The following is a 15,395-nucleotide window of genomic DNA, read 5'->3' on the forward strand; positions in this document are numbered from 1 at the left end:
TAGGTTCTTGTTTTGTGAATACTCTGTGAAAATTTCCCATCCAGAAAATTCGCCAGACAAAATTATTATGCAGTTTTGCTCACATTCCAGTCGTTGTATCTTTTATAACGTCTAATACACAAACTACTGTCATATTTTTATAGAGGATATTGTAAGAATAAATGGAGTGTTATTCAAATCTTCCATATTTTTATTATGGTTCAAAGGATTGTTACTGTTCCAATCTATTAAAAACAAAAAAAAGTATGTTTTGTTGATTGAAAATATTCAAAATTTCATAGCTCTGTAGAAAATTTAAAAAAATTTCATAAAAAGTCAATAATTTTTCCAAAATTACACAATGGTCAAAATTAAAAAAAAAAAGCTAAACTTAATCCACACTGCAAACCGAGTAGGTACGGTCGGTTGTATTTCAACTTTTTTTCGTAATGAAATTTTCAGTTTATTCTCAAAATACGACCATAAATTTACCTCTTTTCTTTTATATTAATTTTCAAATGTCAGAAAAGAAACAAAGAAAAAAGAAAATTTAATTTTTGTTTTTGTTTATAAAAAGTTTTCTAATTTTCTAACTGTAAAGGAAGGAAAGAAACCTTTAAAAGAATTCAAACAATAAACTTTTTTTTTTCTTGTTGTTTTTTTGTATGCATAGAAAAATTTTAGAAAATAAACGGAGGAGCACAATGTAAAACAATAAAAGAAAATCTCATTAGTGGAAAAACAAAAAGAAAATTAAAAAATATTTGAAGAAGAGAAAAAAACCGAAACTGCAACAACAAGAGGAGAGAAAATTTTTTAGTCCTTTTTTAAAATTTTTTCATATAGTTTAGAGAGGTAAAAAAAAATTTCTTTTTTCTTTCTTTTTCTGTTTTCTCACTGCAAATCTTTATTTTTCTTTTCCTAATTCATTAACAACATCCAAAGTATATAGAAGAAGAAAAAAATTCCACCCACAAAATCGACCAACCGGTAAACAAGGAAAATTTTTTTTCTCTTTTCTTTTTAACCGAAGAGAAAAAAAATAAAGAAACAAGAAAAGAACGAAAAATTGGCGGAAAAGCAAAAAAAAAAAGTGATAGGAAAAAAACTGTTTTTTTTTTTTTTTCTGTTTACAGCTTAATTATCTCCGGTTATTTTGAACAAAATTGTTTAAAAATCACCCCTTTCCCTATTTATTTTTCTTCTGATTCTACCAACTCTTATAAATAATCAATCTTTTTTGAAACTTTAAAACAATAAAGTTGGGTCAAACCAATGGTTTGTATTGTAGCACTTTTCCCTTCAACAAGTGAAAATTCTGCTTTTAAATACAGTCTATGTATAGCTATCACACTATTAAAATTATTTTCAGTCATATACAAAACTATTTCTAGGATTGCATATATTTAGGATGACGCATATATGCAGTCTTTGAAATAAAGCAAAAATTAATATAAAAAGAGGTTAACATAATGCTCGATTTTAAGGGTTAATTGTGTGAGTTAAGAAAAATAATTATATTTTTCAATTTCATGGAATTTACCGTTAGCTTTTTGCGTTTATAAAAATTTGGAAAAGCTTGCGGTTTCGGAAATATAAGGTGTCAAAAATTCAAATTTTACGAATTTCAAGAGGTGATAACTTGAGAGGGGGTGGAGATGGAAAAAAATTTTCTTCTAACAAAATGAACTATTTGTTAATGTCTAAAAGCTCCTAAAATTTCAAGGTTCTACAGTCATTAAACGACATTAAAAATTTGGAAAAAAAGGACTTTAGATAACGGTTAATTTGAACGGCCATTTTGTTTTTCTAAATTTTAACTATAGTATACCGCGCAAGTGGAAGCAAGCCGCTGCCTTTCTGCGTTTGCAAAATTTCAAAAATGCTTATGGTTTCATTGCAACAAATATTTAAAAAAGGCCATTTTTAGGGTTTTGGGGGGGTATAACTTCTAGAGGGGGGGAGATAGGTAAAAATTTTGTTCTATGGAAATAAGTTTCTAGTGAAGATCTATTTATGTATTAAATTTCAGCTTTCTATCTTCAAAGGTGTAGAAGTTTTGTAAACAGACACACGGACAGACGGACGGACGGACGGACGGACGGACGGACAGAGTGAAACTAATAAGCACTTTTTTCAAAAAAAAATTTGGAAAAGTGCTAAAAATGAAAGAAAGAAGAAAAACACGTTTCTTTGTATTTGTTTTGTTAACAAGAGATCAGGAATGCTTCCAACAATTTAATATATGTATAAGAGGGTGTAGGATTACCATAAGAATAAATTTTGGAAGACGTGCCATTGCAATCATAGCAAATTATTTTATGATTGCACACTGATCCGTTGAAATTGGCATTTTTACTACTTTGCTAGTTATTTGGATTGACCAGTTATTCTCACATTTTTCATAACCTCAAGAAGTACCGCAGTGCATCCTAAATATTTTCATGTCAAATGAGGATTTTGAGTGTTTGATTCTAAAGATGCTTTAAATTTGTTTTATTTGGAACACGTATTTGAGTGCTATAACAGACCGTTAGAGCACTCCACAAAAAAAATTTTATACTATAAAATAATTTCCGAAGATAAGGTTACCTTAAAAAAAACTGACCATATTTTCTTGTTTCTTTATTAATTTTTTTCTTCATGACAAATATTATGAATAAAAAGGAATCTTATAACCTACACATAAATAATGTGCACTCATCTGAAACTCAATGATTTAATAATCAAGAACTTTTCTCTTTTCATGGAAATTTTTTGGTTTTTTATTGTTTTGTTGTTATTTTGTACTTTTCACGTTCTACGAATGAAAATAATTTTTATAACAATTAATAATAATTAGGACGGCGTGAAAAGGAACAGAACTTTTTTTCAACAAGAAAAAAAAATTAAAAAGAGAAAAAGAAAAAAAACAAAATGTTAATTTTGCTCCAATTCCACTTTTCGTTTCTGCAGGTTGTCCTTTAAATTGAATTCAGTGAGAAAACACGTAAATGAAAAGTTTTATAATTCTCTTTCGTTTTGTAGGAGTATAGGAAAATGTCCAAAATAAATAAAAATATTTTGAATTTTATGCGGTTTTCTATGCAGATCTACAAGTTATTTCAAATTTATGTTCTTAAAATGACAAAATAATGGACCAAAGCAGGAAATTATTCATGTACACTAGTAAATATTTCAAAATATGCAACTAGTATGACCAAGTATGAAAATTTTTTTGTTTTCTTCAAGCTACTCCAAAATCATGTTAGAAATTTTTAGAAATAGAAACACAATTTAATTATTTACCGAAAAATAATAATAATAAAGCTCAAATTAAAGAAAGAGCTCAGTTTACAGTATAGCTCGAAGATAATCGGCCACGATTAAAGAGTGATGAGAACCAAAAATAAATAATCAGAAATTTTCATTAGAATTTCGTCGAAATATTTTATGGTATTGAGTTTATAGGGAATAGATAATTTTTTAGTCTATGTTCGAACTAGCGCGTAGTATATCGAAATAAATAAAAGCCATTTGCTTTCTGGTAGGGTACAGAAATTTTACAATGGACGCACGACATATCCTTAAAATTTTAATTAAATACATAAAAAATTCGACAATTAATAATAAAATTCACGGCTCAATTTTGCGCCAGATAAATTTACATAACTCAAAAAATCAGTTGAACCACAATTTTGAAAGCACCAGGTAGATATGAAAAATAACTCTAATTTTTGTGTAAATTCATAAATTAAAAATTTTTGGGGAAACAAACACAACATCGCCCATTCAAATTAATTCAAAATCATAATATACTGCTTTAGTCTAGCATTGACCCTAGACAATTTTTAAATTATATTGAAATTTTTTAATTGTAACAAAAATAAACTGTTATATTTAATCTACTTGACATGCCTTTCAAATGTATCCCATTATAATGTCAACGTACAGAAAATATGGAAAAGACAAAAGACATTATTAAGGATTTTAATTTCTTTAAAACCAAGAGAATAAAACGCAAGAAAAAGAAAACAATTTTAAAACCTTGAAACATAAAAAAGAAAAGGAACATTTTCCTTTATGAAAAGAAGAAAAGTGTTAAGTAGGATAATGGTCTCATAATGATAAATCGCTAATAAAAAATACCCTGGGAAATTAAAGACGAAGTAAGGGAAGAAGATTTTTCTTCAGCATTTTTCCATTTTTAGCAATTCAAGAAAAAAACAGTAAACGTAAACATTTTGCACTGATTTTGTTGTCCCTGTAATTTTATAAGCAGGGAAATGAAGAAAAAGTGAAGAAAAACAAAATTTCTCATGCTACGTTCATTGGTTTTTAATTAAGTTCGGGTCGACGAATTTTTTGGACACAATGGGATTTAAGTGACCCAATATCCTTTTTATTTTTTTTTTATATTTCCTTATTTTATTATACTTTAAAGATTTTTGTTAAATATTTTTTTATGCAAAAGAAAAAACAAACTGCAACACGAAAAAAAAAGATTTATTTTTATGGTTGCCAGTGATTTCTTCGCTTACATCATTTAATTATAATTTCCGTACAGAAGATTTTTCATTCGAGTGGTATAATAAAATTGATTACGCGATTTCTGATTGAAAGAAAGAAAAGAGAAGAGTTCTTATACACATTCGGTGCCTGTTTACATTTTAGTAGAAGCTGCGATAGTTAAAGTGGAGCCCTTTCTAATTTTTTTAGAATAGCATCCGTAACCAAACTTTTTTTCGTAAAATTTGAATGCTACAAGCTTTATGGCTTCCGAAGTGGGAGAAAAATTTTTTTGAATTATGCGGTAACTATTCGAATCGAAACTTTGATTGAGTCTAAATTAAATAGGGTCTCTTATATTAAGTGAGTGAAAATTTAGTTATGCTGCCGCAATACAATTTTATTTTATCACTGGAAGGAAGTGGCTTAATAACAAAATGGTAAAGTTGTAATACCCTTTAAACTTCGTATCTACGGGTATTATAACAGAAACCAAAAGTATATTCTTAAAAATTTCATTCCACGTTGTATTACCATGGCTGTCTCTCCTTTGTATTACTCTCTTTGTAAATATTGTCTTTATAGTCTCTCTGCAAGATCATTCTAACATTATTTTCCTAAATTACTGTTTAATAATTAGGTAGACTGTACGAGTTACCGGGTAAGATCACCGGTAAGAGATTTTTAATAACAAAAAATTTATAATTAAGAAAGCAGAAGTGCTTCCCTGTGAAATTCTCATTTTAAAACTACAGATTCTATACAATGAATCCAAGAGTAATATTAAGTTATTAAGTTTATTAAGTTTAGTTAATAGTAATAACATTAATTGATTCAGTTTTGCTCTGGACGCATCATAGCAAAAAAATTTGCAATTTTTTTTTTGAAAACTAAGGGGTGCCTTTTATTAAGCTACACAACTGTGAAACTACACCCTTAAATTTTTTAAACTTTATAAAATTTACTCGGAACCTTATAGTTAGCCGGAATTAATTAATATAAAAATTTCGTGCTTTTTATTATTTTCTTAAAGGATATAAAAGAGTTTTTTTTTTTTGTTTCTTGTTTGGTCCTTTTAAAAAACCAAAAATGTGAAAAAAGAAAATCTTTTTTCTTTCGTCAAAATTAATAATATTCGTGTAATTTATTTTCTAAAGGAATTAAATCAGTTTAGGATTAATTTTTGAGTAATTAAAAACCAGAAAAGAAAAAAATAATTTTATTCTCATATTTTGTTTTTTTTTTTTTTGCTCCATTTTTTTTTTCCATACATATTTTTGTTGTAAATGGCCCCGAGGTTTGATTTCTCTTTCCCATTTTTAATTTCATATTTTTTTTACTGAAGTAACGAGAATTTTTTTTTTTAATAAAATAAAAAAAGAACCACTTTTTTAAAAGGATTTTGTTAGTAAAAATATTTTTCGGTTTTTTTTTTCTTTTTTTTTTATTTACCATAATTTTTAACAAAAAAATTCTTTGTAGCCGTTGTGTAGATCTAATTATATTTCTGTATTGGAAAATATTTAAACAAGATAAAGAAAAATTATTAAATGTCATTAGCTTAAAGGAAAATCAAAAAAAAATAAATTTTTTTGGTATTTCGTATCCTTAACATCAGTTGGATTATTTATTAAAAATGAAAAGAGAATGGGCTCAACTCTTGAATTCGGTTAAAATTTAATTAAATATTCGTAAAAATTTGATTTATATTGTTTAAGTTGTAATTTTATTAAAATTTAATTTTGTAGAAAGTTCTAAAAATAATGGTGAATTTCTAGTTGGTAAAAGTGAAAACTGCTGTCCTGAGGAATTAGAATTTCATTATAGTTATGTAGAGGTATTTTTTCTCAGAATAAAATGCCCTATTGCAAATAGATTTGCTAGTCTCTTCATCTATTTGCAATAGAGTATTCTACTCATTCTTTTAATAGTTTATTTTACTTTATTTTTAGCTACCACTTTCCTAGTCTGTACAATTGTTTAATATTATCTGTTTAATATTATGTTAATGTTTTTTTAAAACGTGTTTGCTTGGAACTGCTACCGAATACATATAGAATTGAACTGCCCATTCTTCCAAACTATTCTGAGTTAAATGTTCATTAGAATATAAATTACTTTATTAATGGTTTTCCATTTGATACAAACTGTAAAGAAATTAGAACTTACGGGATTTAGAATAATATTTCGGGTTTTACAAATCATACACGGATTACAAATCGCTAAAGATAGAGCTATTCTAAGAAATTCTGGGTCTTCTATTTTATTATATTAATTTAAAACTATCACTATCAGAATAATTTCCGTATACCCACTACTGCTACAACTGCTACTTGCTGTTACACTTTGATCTATACTCTTTGTTTAATTTTTCACTTTATTGTGCTTTGATTTGCACACAAAACAAAAGAAACTTTTTTTTTTTTCGATTTTCTTTTTCTAAAAAAGTTCAATAAAAGAGGAGTGAAATAAATTGAGGGATCATTTATTACAAGGATTTGTTTTCATTTAAAATTAAGAACGAATAAATTTTGATTTTTATATTGTTCGGTGTTTATTTTTTTTTTCTTCAAAAAAAAAATGAAAAAAATTAAAAAAAAAAAACAGGGTTTTGCCATCAAATTTGAATATTTCGTTGCTTATTCATGGCTATTGATTTGCGAATATTAAATGTGTATAACAGTGTATAACAGCACTCTTGGATCATATACTCTATTTGAATATTGTTATATATTTTCAATATTTTCAAAGAGATCAGATCGGATTCTTTTTTAAATTCTATTTGATTTTATGAACTATAAAATAAGGAAAAAACAAAAATATAAAAATTGGATTAAAAGATTTACTCTAAAGATTAATACAAAGGAACAAATAAATCTCTTTTTTCTAAATTAATTTTTTTTTTTTTAAATAAAATGAAATCTTTCTAATGGTATATAAGAAATTTTTAGTAATTGAAAGGAGAATTAATGAAAGTTAAATTCTTTTGATTAATTTATTGAAGTTGCTTTGAGGTTTCATTCTAATGTATTCCTGTATATGTACATAGACGATAATATTTTTTGTATTCTAAAAAGTACAGTGACGGATTCAGTTAATGATGAGTATGAAGCGATGAAAATTGCAAGGGTAAAATCTCGAAATTTTGTTTAAATAGTAAACTGTTTTGAGTTTTTTAATTTTACACACAAAATATTCATCGCGTCTTCGAAAATGAACTTAATGAAATTTTACAACAAATTGAGATTTCCATAGAAACTGTATGAACCAAAAATATGTGTCAACACGAGTTCGTCACAAACGGAGGGAAAATCTAAATCAGTTTGAATAATATTATTTTCATATAATATGTACAGTGACTCTACAAATCTATTTATTTGTTAATTACACAAATTAACATAAAAAGTCTAGAGGAATCCAGTGGCAAAAAATGATCTCTGACGCCTTCCTAAAACAAGATTAACAAAATATTTAGCCCAATCAATTATGGTGCAATTTATTTAATTTTTTGGAATTAACTTCGTACTAAAATTACTTAGACTCGTAATTTATTTATTCTACTAAAATTTTGTTCATTCGATCTAATTATTTAAATTTTTACTATCGAAATCACAGAGCTCAAAATACCTTAAAATTCTACTTACATATTTAATTAATTTTAGTCATTTAACACTATGTAGACTGAATAGTATGTATCCCGTAATATTAAACAAATTTTGTGAAAACACTATTCAACTTAATACAGTGCCACTATATGTTCAATTAAGTGAAACGAATGATTACATTGGAGATAATTATTTGCTTCTAAGCTGATATTACAATTACATCGGGTATTAAAATATTATTAGTAGTAAGTATTCAGGAATAAAGTAGATAGTATAGGTACTAAACAATATCAAATTACTAGATTATCATCTTTGCTCTTTCTTTCAAGGTTCAAATACAGTTTTAACAGTATTATAAAAAGTAGTGGAAATAAAATCAATATTTTACAATACAGGCACAGTTTATCGTTTTAAATTTCATTTTTTAATATGCAAAATCAAATTTGTTTATCTTTGTTTTTATTTTTATCCACTTAAGTATCGATGTTTTACTGTTTAACTTATTTATGGCGTTGACAGTGTACATTATAATAATCCTTTAGTAGCCTTCTTACTCGTTTTCCACTATGGATTATTGTAAATTGAGTTAAAAATTATTTTTTATTACCTGTTTCTCTTTACTTTATTTCCACAATTTTCAATATATTCACAGATACATGCATTATATCGGTTAGTTACTTTGATTCCATCCGGTCAAATTCATGGAAAAAAATTTATTTTATTTTGTTTGTATTTTTAGCACATTTCTTATAAAATTTGAAAAGATCGGCTCGTGTGCCGATCAATTCGTCTGTGGCTATGTTGCTAGTCCGTTTGCTCGTCATTATGTTTGTTCGCAAGTCAGTTTAAGCTTAGTTAATTTAGTTTATTATTATTAATAATTTGTTAAGGTATTAAGGTTTTGCTTAATTTGATTAACATCCTAAAAGTATGCAATATTTTTGTTATTTAATTAGAGTGACTTTTTTATTAATTTTAGGAAAGGTTTATTTTTAGACCATAAAATTCGATCAAAATTAACGAATCTCCGTTCTGTTTTTTTTTCGCTTCCTTTACAGGCAGGAAGGGAATAATATGAGAGTATACTTTAAATAACCTGAAACTGTGCTAGTTAACAAACCATTGGTTTGGTGTAAATTTATTTTTTGGATTTTCGCTTGTTACATATAACGACTTAATCTGATAGAACACACTCATATATATGTATATGCACAATACATACATGCATAAAGCAAATATTTTTAGTTTGCTTTATATTGGCACATATTAAATGTTATAACATTATTTTTATATTTGCATTACATATATGTATACTCGTAGTGTAAGTAAGTATGCTATAATTTTGCTTAAAATCCATAGTTACATATGCAACATAGTTTTCATATTTGTAATAATGTAAATGTGTACGTACATACAATCATACGTATGAGATTAAATTTTAAAACACAGTATGACAATATTTGTTTATGAATACAAAATTGCGAAAAAAAAAATACCAAAAATGAGGAGAAAATAAATTAAAAATTTCAAAGAGAAAAGTGGTTAAAATGACAACAACGAAAAAAAAAATTAAGCGAAATTTACATTTTGTTGCCAATATGCCAAATGGTATATTTAAGGAAGGTTATGCGGTCAAATGAAAATGCAACATCCTTTAGGGATATTTTCATTTTTTGTGGTATAAGTAAACAAAAAAAATTTTCGATTTTATTTTTCACGTTACAGTTAAGTATTTGGTTGCATGTATGTATAACAAAATTTCATATATGCTTGCACGGCACAGATTAGCACATTTTGACCGCGTCCCCTCCCCTCATTTTCTGTTTGTGTCTTTTTTTTGAAGATATTTATATTTATAACATTATTAAAAACTTTTGCGGTCTCATTACAAAAAAACAAAGTTTATATTTTTTTATAAAGGTCGAAATTTTTTAAATGGAATTTTTTAGTATAGAAAAGCAAAACACAAAACAAAAATGTTCAAACATTTTTAAAGCACCAAAAAATATGTGATATGTAAAGGAAGTGGAAAAAAAAGTAGCGCTGAATTTTTTTTTTTAGATTAAAACTATGAAAAATTTTATAAATTACATGAAAATAAATTTTTATTAAAGTTTAACTGCAATGTCACAAATTATACTTAGATTAATGCCCTTTTCTCTAAAATTTATTGCTTTTGAAATTTGTTACTTTTTTTTCGGGACTTACATACGCGAACATCATACATGGTCTGGCATAATACAAAAACTTTTTCACAACTATTTATTATTCGTATTCGTACAAAAAAAATCTTATTTTGTATATGAAGTGATCTACTTAGTGGCACAATGCTTCTCTTTTTTTATGTTAAAAATGAGAACATAAAATTTTTAATATTTTTTTTTCACAAAATTCCTTAAATTATAATGTTAATCAAAAACTAGCCGCAATTTTTTTTTAAATTCCCTTTGTAAACGAATAATGGAGAAAATTTTGTACTAATTAAAGATTTTTTTTAAATTTAAAACTTGACTAATTAAAATGTGCAGTAATGTTTACCAGTAATTAAACCTCTTTATTCATTAGATTTGTGACCGGTAGCCGGTAAGGGTAAAGCATTCAACCGTAAATATGTAATCAAACCGTGGAACATGAGCTCAAATCCCACAGCACTCGTAACATTATCCTAATTTAATACCCAACAACAGACAATGTATAAGAGTAACCTTTGCAACAAATAACATTAAACAGATTCCGCAAAAACTAACGATGTCTTGCTAATAAGAGTTAAGAAGATTAAAAGCTTAACTGGAAATACGAATGATCTCACAATATTAAATCAAACATTAAAACACGAAAAAGGACAAGAATAGCACAATGGAATATCCGTACCCTTTGTGAAGCATCAAATCTTATATAAAAGTAAGTAAGTAAGCAAGAGAGGGAGGTCCACCCGCACACTCACGCAAATGGGCCAACAGAAACAGGCCCATGGGCAATACCCAAAACACCTAACACCCAACAACCCCCATGCAGTTCGACACACAAGACCACCTATATAAACCAGCCAACCAAAAGCCGCGCAAGAGACACCCCGGAAAGATCCCCCAGGCCATCGTAAAAAAAAGCCCTCAAGACACGTCTACCCTTCCACATCAGAAACGGACAGGCACAGAGGACATGCTCCACATTCTCCACCTCCGCCACATCCCGACACCAACGACATACATCCGTCATAGCAACCCCATGCCTCCTGGCCATTTTCCCCAAAAGGCAATGCCTCGTCAGGACCCCCACTAGTGTGCTGAGATCAGCCCTATTAAATGTCAACAGCATCCTCGTCTTCCTTTCGTCCCTGATAGGCCACATAGCCTCCGCCCATGAGACCCCGGCCCTCTTTCTACACTCACCATCCATGACGGCAAAATAAGTCTTCAGCGGCAGACGAACCGACGCGTCTACCATGTCAGCATCTCCGCCAGTACCAGCCCTCGCAAGATGTGCCATCTCATTACCTCATATACCGCTGTGACCGGGAACCCAGCACACAGTCACCCTACACATAGTACAAAGTGCCCTAAGTGCCCCCCTGCATCGACCCACCAAAGCCGACCCAACCGAATGACGCGAGGGCCCCAATCGCCGCCCTACTATCCACAAAAACTGCCAGCTCGCATCCCCCAACCGATTTTTTGGCAGCCAATTCCGCCGCCCTGAGCGCCGCCAAAATCTCTGCCTGGTAGAGTCCACATTCATCAGGCAGCCTAATCGATAGCTCTATCCTCAAATCCTCGGAGAAGACTCCCGCCCCTGTACCATCAATCGTCCTAGAACCATCCGTGAAGATGAATAACCCCTCATGCCTGCATAACCTCCCACACTCCAATCCTCCCTTTGTGGAACCACAACCCCATAATCAACCCTCCAATCGGTATATGGAACCACAAAATCAGGCCTAATGCCTATAGACCGCATTTCATATTCTCCCAAAATTCTACTGTGTGTGTATTCCCTGTTTTTAAGCATGCGCATCGCCTGTAACCTCAAGGCACTCCTCACAGTCGCCGCTTTCACCTGCTCACCCGCCGAATCCAGGTCAAGAATAACCTCCAAACCCAAAGTGGGTGTAGTACGCAATGCACCGTCACCCTAACACACGCCATACGCTGCGTCCTATCCAACTTCCTCCTCTCCCTATCCCGAAGCACCGCTGGCCACCAGACCAATGTCCTATACGTCAGAATAGGCCTAACCATACTCTCATATAACCAGTAGACCAGTCGAGGACTCACTCCCCAACGTCTACCAGCCGCCCCCTTGGAGGAAAACAACGCACTCGTGGCCCTCCTTAGCCTATTCTCTATGTGTTCCCTTCACAGCAGCTTACTATCCATAATCACTCCCAGGTATTACGCACAACCCGCAAAACCCAGTTCGACTCCCGCCATCCTAGGGAGAGCAAACCTGGGCACTTTCCTTTTCCTCTTGAACAATACCAGCTCTGTTTTTACGGGGTTCACAGAAAGACCGCATCCCCGCGCCCAACTATGCAGTCTATCAAGACGTCCTGCATTATTGAACTCAGTACTTTCGGGTATTTACCCGATACCAGGATTGCCACATCATCCGCATAGGCAGTAACTTTACATCCACTATCCCCCATGAGCCTAAGATAATCTCCATAACTAGGACCCACCGTCAGCGCCCTCAGCATCCAAGAAAGCAGCCAATGTATACTCCTTGTGGTGCAGAGACACATGCAGCTGCGTGACCACCGCGTGCAGCACCGTCTCCATAGATCTCCATCTTCTGTACGCATGCTGGTCATTTGACAGACCCGACTCCCTTTCCTCATTCCTTATATATTTTTCCACTATCCTGTCCATGGTCCTCGGCACAAAAGACGACAAGCTGATTGGCCGGAAATCCCTCGCGCTGACATGACCATTCCTACCACGCTTCTACACAAAAACCGTCCTTATCTCTCTCCATTCTCTAGGGACATACCCCATGCCAGTAGATTGTGCCCAGCTGGAAACATTTTCAAACAATTAGTAACGTGAAATATGCGTCCAGCGAAGAAATACCTGATAGTGGCCCATTTAGAAGGCAAGTAAACTTAAAAATTTCGGAGGATCCTGCAAGATGGCATAACAGCAAAGTTCTTTCAGGTGGACATACCATGGCGTAATGGTTAGAACCACATTAAAATAAAACTGATACGATATCCATGATTATTTCTTCAATATCTCTTCCAATTCAAATAAATTTTTTTTTTTAAATTTCTCAAATATTTTCAAATTTAATTTTCATATTTGCAAAAGACTCATCGCCGGTGACCGCAAAAACAATATAAAATTTTAAGCCGAACAATAAAAATTTTGAAGCACCATAAAATGAAGTGTACATTATACACATATGTGCGCCTAAATACATATTTAGAAACTTTAAGCTCTTCATTTCATTTCTGTATAGAATTACAAATCCATAATTGACCCATATGACAAAAATTAATTTATATTATAATTTTTTTTTTTGCTCTTTCACTCTCACTCTGTCTCCTCCATTCATTTAGATGTCAATTGTCAACACATTTTAACTCTTAATAAATATTTTAATTAAATATTATATTATATGAGTGTGTATGTATATAAATATATTCAAGTATTCATCATATATTGTATGCATGTATTTTTAAGCTTATGTTGGATTTAATTCTTTTCTTCTGCCGTTTTTTCACTCCCAGAAATAGTGCTATTTATTTATTATTAGCACATCAACGGCAATCAAATATAAGAACGTATATAGTAGATACATATTATATGTATATACGGTGGTATGTTTTTTAGATATAGCCAATAATAATAATGTCCTAGTATGTACATAATATATGTATAATGAATTTTGGATTTGCTTCATTTAAAAAACTAAGTTTTAAAAACACGTCATGTTTAATATTAAAAAACACAAAAATTCTTCTACATACAAAATATAATATTGTTATATGTGTCTATATATATGTACAGGACATACATAATTTATACATTCCTATGTGTAAATATTATGAAATATTTCTAATTTATTTAGTTTAGTCAAATGTTTATTCACTCTGACACATCAAATAATCCGATATGACGGTCAGCAATGGCGTGCTTTATTCATTTTTCCTTATATTAGTATATATTTTGTTATAGTCTTTTTACCTACATTATATAAATGTGTATGTACAAATGTATAGCTATAAATGATAATATGTTTATTTGTTGCGATAACCAATCTTTTGTATATGCTTCTCATTCTTCATTATAGTCAGTCCATGTACTTACGTACGTACACATAAATAGAACAATATTAAATGTATGAAACTTAAATGAAAACATTTGTATGTGTATATAGGGTAAAAAAGAATAATCCGAGAAAAGTAGAGAAAAAAAAACAGCCGAAAAAAAAACATTGTGTGGAAACACGGTCCCCAAGTAGATTTACATTATAATGAAAAGCCATAATTCTTGTAGTCATGCATTTATTTTACTTGGTGTTCTTTTAGATATTTTTTTTTTGGCAATAATTTTTGTTATGTCAAGAAAATATTGTGAAAATTATTGACAGGAAAAACTTTTTTTTTCATTTTATATTTTCCTTTCCTTTTTTTATATTTTTATTTTTTTCTTGTCTATACTTACTTCTGTTATCCTGCTGTTTCGTAACCCTACATGACGACAAAAAAAAAGAAAAAAAAATTTAAGTATATAAAAGGAAAAGAATATAAAAGCAAAAATGTTGAACATAAAAGGAAAATTATGTTGAATCACCTTAGCTCTGATGGAATGTCTTCAATAACGGGGACTTCAATTTGTTAAAGAATTTTCCGGTTTTTGTAGACTAATGGAGAATGACGATGCCTAATTTTGTCTAATTAAACCAAAATTTGTTTAAATCATTAGGTGAGGTTTTTTATTTTCGTTTCGTATTCGTTTTCATTTTCATTTTCCCTCTTTTTGTTTTTTGGTTGTTACCCAAACAGGCTATTTTCAAAATTCATTCTTTTCTGTATACTTATGTACTGTAAGGTTTTATTTTTAATTCCAATTGTGGTTTGAGAAATTTTGGAAAATATTTGGTATGTTTGTGTTTTTTTTTTTTTAATATTTAATCAATAAAATTATGTTGTATATTAAAAGTGCAATGACTTTGTATTTAATAAAAAAATTTTTTAAGGTAAATAAATTAAGCAATAATTTTTTTTTTGCGGGGGATTGAGTTTTATAGGAAAAATTTGTTGGTTTTTGGGAAAATTTTTTATTAAAAAAAAATGGTTTATTTTTAAAGTTATAAAAATAAACA

The sequence above is a fragment of the Condylostylus longicornis genome, unplaced genomic scaffold, assembly GCF_029603195.1.
Source record: "Condylostylus longicornis isolate FDR11 unplaced genomic scaffold, ASM2960319v2 ptg000030l, whole genome shotgun sequence".
Classification (NCBI taxonomy): domain Eukaryota; kingdom Metazoa; phylum Arthropoda; class Insecta; order Diptera; family Dolichopodidae; genus Condylostylus; species Condylostylus longicornis.